The following is a 6,233-nucleotide window of genomic DNA, read 5'->3' on the forward strand; positions in this document are numbered from 1 at the left end:
CACAGTAAAATTGAGAAAATTATGGCTAATCAAGAAAATTAACTAGAAGTGTGCAGTGTGATACTTTCACTGGAAAGTTTGGAAAAGATTTGTGAATAAAGTCTTTCAATCATAGCTAAAAATTTGAGTGTATTTAGGTTTGGGGTTTCAAAAATGTAATTGTTTTAAGTAAAGTAAAGATAAAATAGGAGAAAAAGAATTGATTAGTGACCAATATTAAAATATAATAATTTTATTTTAATACCAGTTATGCAATTTTCTGTTTTAATTTTTTTTAATTCAACAAAGATTTCAATACCTGAAAGATTCTTTTTGGAAAGTGTTTATTTTTTATCATTATTTTTCTAAGATACAAAGAAATATAATGAAACTCTCTCCTCCTTGGTCATAATATGTAGCAAAGCTTGCCATATAGTTTGTCCTTCTCTAAAATGTTTTCTACTTTTAAGTCAGATTCATACATTTTCAAAATTCATTTGTATTTAAAACTTTTCATTGATGTCATATTGCATTATAGCTTTATAAAATTTTCAGGTGTGCATCATTAAAAGTCAACAGTATAAATAATAGGTATTTATACATATTATTGTTGTCACTAAAAGGTGAATTTTATTCCTCAATATATAACCGATTCTTTTTGTTTGATTTACCAACCTCTTTCAACTTTCTCTTTGTAGCACTGTAGCACTGTCCTCCTGTTGTTCATCGATGTGCTCGAGTGGGCACCAGTAATGTCTCACAACAAATTGTGAGACTTGTTGTTACTGTTTTTGGCATATCAAATACGTCATGAGTAGCTTGCCAGGCTTTGCGGACGAGATATTCTCAGTAGCTTTGCTTTAATTGTGTTTTAGAACTCAAATGTTTATTTTTGTGTATCACAGGTAAGTGATATGTTTTTTTTCTTTATCTGAATATTGGATTTTTATTTATGTTTTCCTACAAAATGGTCAACATGGTTTCTTATTTTCCATATAATTTGGAGTTAAATTGGCACTTCTGATTACCTTTGCTAATGACACTAGTGTAGTTCCTTTGTTTCCCATATAAACCTGGTGATTTTGCTTTGTTCTATATTTCAAATTACCAGCCAGTTGCCATTTTGAAATTGCATACATTTTTACATAAGAATGTCTTAACAAAGAAATATGGGTGAATTTGTGAAATCCATACACTTTCAAGTAATAAATGGGCTACACGTCACTGACAGTGACTCAATTGCCTGATCTTCATTTGTTAATTTTGTCTAGTTTTTGGCTGTCTGTTCATGTGTAGTCCCTCTTTAATAGCTGGTGATCTGAATTTTATTGTAGCAGCACATACATCAGCTGATGAAATCTTTGTGTTCTACTTAAGGCCGCAGCTTAAAAATGGTGGTTTTAGGGCTATTTGTGCTTTGGTTATGATGATTTACATAACTTTGTGCATCAATACTATAAAAGCCAACAGTATTATAACCATGGTTCTAAACTACTATAGAATAAAGCTAATTAATTAATGAATAAGTAAAATCTACTGTACGCATTTTGTCTCTTGAGCAATGTTGTGGCCTATTTGGAATTCATAGGTCCTGAGCTTTACAGTATGTTGATGGATTTTAAACATAAAACTCATTATCCTTGTATCAATTTATTTTTTAAATTAAATGCTCTTTTCTTCAGTGTAATGGAAATCTAATTCACATTTCCTAGGCTGAATGGCATACTTGTATTTTTTCTAGTGGCATCATGTTTTAGCAAATTTAATGGTGGCAATCTCTTTAGTATTAGAGTAACAAACCATTATGCTCTTAAGGAAGAAAAAAACACTTACCGTAATAATTGTTATAAACAATAGGAATAAAGAAAAAGGCGGGAACCCCAGTAAAATGGCCTTTATTTAGAGGCATTAGCTTAGAAAAGGTAAGGGACTATTAGCTTGGAAAAGGGCTATTTAAATATAGCCTGGATTCCTAAGATCTTGAATAAGATTTAGCATTTTTCCAATACTTTTAGCAAAGCAAATGTGAGATTTTAATATTTCATCGAGCCATACATTTTTGGTAGCATCAGTGACAGTAGTAAGATGCTAAGGATTGCATGTGTATGTAATGCATGGTGGAACCTAAATAGAGGATTTCTGAAGGGAATGGATGTTAGAACTTGGGGTGCAAATCCCAGTAAGTGAGAGTGTGGGTAGAGCTGCTATTCCATGATATTTGGAAGACTGAAAGAGGAATCGAATGGGCAGTGCAAGGATCAAGGACTGTTTTTATTTGTTTGTTTGGGGTTTTGAATCATAACTGGTAGTGCTAAGGGCTTATTCCTGATTTTGCTCAGGTATCAGGTATTTTCTCCTTTAATAAAGAGATTGCAAGGAATAATAAGTTTTTATTTTGCCTTTGGACCACATGCAGCAGTACCTGTGAGTCATTCCTGGCAGTGTCAGAGATAGAATTAAAGTCAGCATGTGCAAAGCAACTTCCTTAACCTCTGTATTATCTCCCCAGCCCCTAAAGTCATTTTCTAAAAATTATGGTTCCCAAAGCAAGGTTCCAGCGCTCCTGTTGGGCTTCAAATCTTCTCTGAATGATATTTTAAGAAACTTTTTTATTGGATAGCTCCAATTCTTATACTAGCTGAGATGTGTGGGTTTTCCAACACTATCAAGCTCACCTCTATGCTAAATGGGTGTCCTGTGATTCAATTTAATTCTGACACTGTAAACCTGAGAATAGCATCAGATCCCATGGATTAGTAGCATAGACTCATAAGACTGCCTCAGGTTTGGGTCCCATTACCATTCCAGGATGACAGCTTGGCTTCTGACTGATTGACTAGAAATCAGGCATCCCACTACTCCAGTCTTGGATTTGATTAATTCGTCAGAACAGTTTAGCAAACTCGGATTAAAATGTTACCTACTAGGAGAGTGATTTTTCAGCCACTGGTCCACAATACAGATACATTTGAAGGGTTGAAAACTACTGTACTATATTGCCATTTTATTGTAATAGAATATTACTCAGGAAGTGATACACGAGGAGCATTGAGAAAGGCATGAGGGCAAAAGACCTGGAGCTTTATGTTCTTTCTGGTTGTGGAGAATTACCAATTGTTCACCAGTCTGGAAACTTTCAAAAGCCCCTTCTAGTGTGGATCAGCTCCCGTCCTCTCCGTTCCTCCGCCATCATGCCCATGTTCGTTGTGAACACCAACGTACCCCGGGCCTCAGTGCCCTATGGGCTCCTAGCCGAGCTCACGCAGCAGCTGGCGCAGGCCACGGGCAAGCCGGCCCAGTACATCGCGGTGCACGTGGTCTCAGACCAGCTCATGACCTTCGGTGGCACCAGCGAGCCGTGCGCAATCTGCAGCTTGCACAGCATCGGCAAGATTTGGGGCTCGCAGAACGACACCTACAGCAAGTTACTGTGCAACCTCCTGACCTAGAACCTGCGCATCCGCCCGGATAGAAACTAGGTCAACTACTACGACATAAACGTGGCCAGTGTGGGCTGGAACGGCTCCACCTTTGCGTGAGGACTATGCTTGTCCCTCCTGCCTGCCCCAGGCAGGCCCCACAGGCAGGCCCCACCACAGGCAGTATTGTGCCCACACCCCCAGCGACCCCACCACTCCATCCATGGGGAGAAATAAAACGGTTTGAACTTCGGGAAAAAAAAGCCCCTTCTTGGGAATTTTATGTAGGCTTCCTATGTAGGAAGATTGATGGAATCATTGTCATTGATTGAACTCAATCTCCACTTTATCTCTCTTCCCTGAATATTTGGGTCAGGACTTAAAGATCCAATGGTCTAAGTTTTGGCTGGTTCTCTTGGCAACAAGCCCCAGCCCTTAAATACTTTCCAAAAGTCATCTTTTTTTAAAATATATATATATATCAAAAGTCCCTTTTATGATCTGATCACTCAGGAAGTTAGAATGCCAGGAAGTCTGTTCAAGGCATCAAGGACAAAGACCAAATCTACATTCCCAAGTATAAAGCATATAAAGTACAATTTTGGGGCTAGAGAGATAGTACAGTGAGGAAAGCATTTGCCTTGCACATAGCTGACCTGGGTTCAATCACCAGATTTTTATAATGTCCCAAGACCTGCCAGGAGTGACTCCTGAGTACAGAGCCAGGAATAACCCCTAACACAGCTGGGTGTGGCCCCCAAAAACAAAACAAGGCAAAAATATACAAAAAAAGAACAATGTTATAGAAATGTAGTTATCACTTGATCACTTGACATCCTGTAAATCATCGATATGCTCGAGCGGGTTCCAGTAACATCTCTGTTCGTCCCTGTCATGTGCTAGCATAGCCCAATGGCATATGCTTGTTCTAAGAACACAAAGAGCCTCAAACCAATCATTCACGGTCTTGATAAAGTCTCCCATCTTGTAGGTGGGCAGCCACACAATCTTTTGACATCCCGTGGAATCCAGTCAGTAACAACTCTAGTCCAGTGGTCATCTCCAAATCTCATTATATGTCCAGCCCCTCTGATTTTTTACACCTTGGCAAACAAGACAGAGTCCCAGATTCTTGATAGTCAACAAAGGTCTGAACTGCGGATTCTTTCTCTCACTTGAGTATAGCATAATACTCCCAGCAGGGCTCTTTCAATTTTTCCTTGGGAGAACCAAATAGCGTTCTCATCCTGTTTTACAGGACCCAGGTCTCTGAGGCACATGTTATTGCAGGAAGAACAGTGGAATCAAAGAGATGTGCCCAGAGCCGGAGATTCTTCATCCTCTTAGCTATTTCTTCAATGCTCTTGTAGGCGTTCCAAGCCGCTCTCTTCCTCCTGCGCGACTCAGGTGCCAGGTCATTTGTCATGTAGACTTCTCAACCTATGGACACATAACTGCTACATTTGGGGATTTTTGTTCTGTTGAGAGTGAATGGAACATCAGGAACGAGACTGTTTCTCATAAACATTGTCTTTGTGAGATTCAGCTGTATTCCGAACTTTTCACACTCACAGTTGAAGTTGGCCAGCATTCGTGCCGCTTGGCTAATGTTTGGTATTATTAGAACTACGTCATCAGCGAAGTGGAGTAGTGTGGTTGACGACTGTCTATCTTCATTCCCATTCCTTCCCATTCCAGTCATCGCATAACGTTCTCGAGGGTGGCACTGAAGAGTTTCGGTGAAATGGTATCACCCTGCTGAACCTTTCTCTTGACATGGATGATCAGTTCCTTGTAGAATGGTGAGATCCTGGTATTGAATCCGCAATACAGCTCATGGAGGATCCTGAAGTATTGAGTTTGAATGCCCTATTTAGCTAGGGCTTTGAGACAGAATCAATCCCAACAGAATCAAAGGCTTTCTTTAAATCAATGATCATTAGACAGAGCGGCATCTTAAACTCCCGAGAAACCTCAATGAGCTTGGTTGTTGTGTGGATATGGTTGATCATGCTGAATCCTTTTCAAAACCTGGCTTGCTCACATGGTTGTCCTTCATCTAGTGTTCTTCTAATCCTATTCAGGATGACTTGAGTGAACAGCTTGTAGACTACAGACAACAGAAAGATAGGGCAATAGTTGCCAATGTTGTGGATGTCTCCCTTTTTGTGCAGAGGAACAGTCCTTCTGGTTTTCCATTGGGATGGAACCTTGCATTCAGACAGGTAGCAAGTGAAGAGCTGCCATTGTCACTGTCCTCCTGTTGTTCATTGATTTGCTCAAGCGGGCCCAGTAACATTGTGAGACTTGTTACTGTGTTTGGCATATTGAATACGTCATGGGGATCTTGCCAGGCTTTGCTATTCGGGCGAGATACTCTTGGTAGGTTGCCGGGCTCTCCGAGAGGGGTGGAGGAATTGCTCTTGGGTCAGCCATGTTGCCTATGTGCAAGGCAAATGCCCTATAGACTGTGCTATAGCTCCAGCCCATGTGAAGAGCTAAGCCAGTTTATTGATGAGTACTGACGGCAGATTCTTCAGGTGTTCAGGTCTGACCTTGTCTGGGCTGGATGCTGTTCGCTTCTTTTTGACAAAATGGTGTGTAGGATTTTGGAAGGAAGAATGTTGGGAACCACATATCCATCCTGCGGAATTTGGTATGTGGGAAGGTGGATGTGGCTATCAAAGAGATCCAAGTAGAAGTCATGGATAATCTTCTCCATTATCCTTCTGGAAGATGTTATAGATCCATCAGAATGTCAGAGGGCAGTCATCTTGGTCTTGTATTTGGCAAAGGACAGGCGGGCGTTGTGAATGCTTTTCTTGGCTTCTGCTG

The 6,233-nt window shown here is 40.2% G+C and overlaps 1 pseudogene; it reads left to right on the plus strand.

Moving 5' to 3' along the window:
• The first annotated feature begins 3,158 nt into the window (after positions 1 to 3,158).
• LOC130022443 (macrophage migration inhibitory factor-like) lies at positions 3,159 to 3,518 on the plus strand (annotated as a pseudogene).
• The last annotated feature ends 2,715 nt before the right edge of the window (positions 3,519 to 6,233 follow it).

Source organism: Sorex fumeus, unplaced genomic scaffold, assembly GCF_029834395.1.
Source record: "Sorex fumeus unplaced genomic scaffold, SorFum_2.1 ptg000002l, whole genome shotgun sequence".
NCBI lineage: Eukaryota > Metazoa > Chordata > Mammalia > Eulipotyphla > Soricidae > Sorex > Sorex fumeus.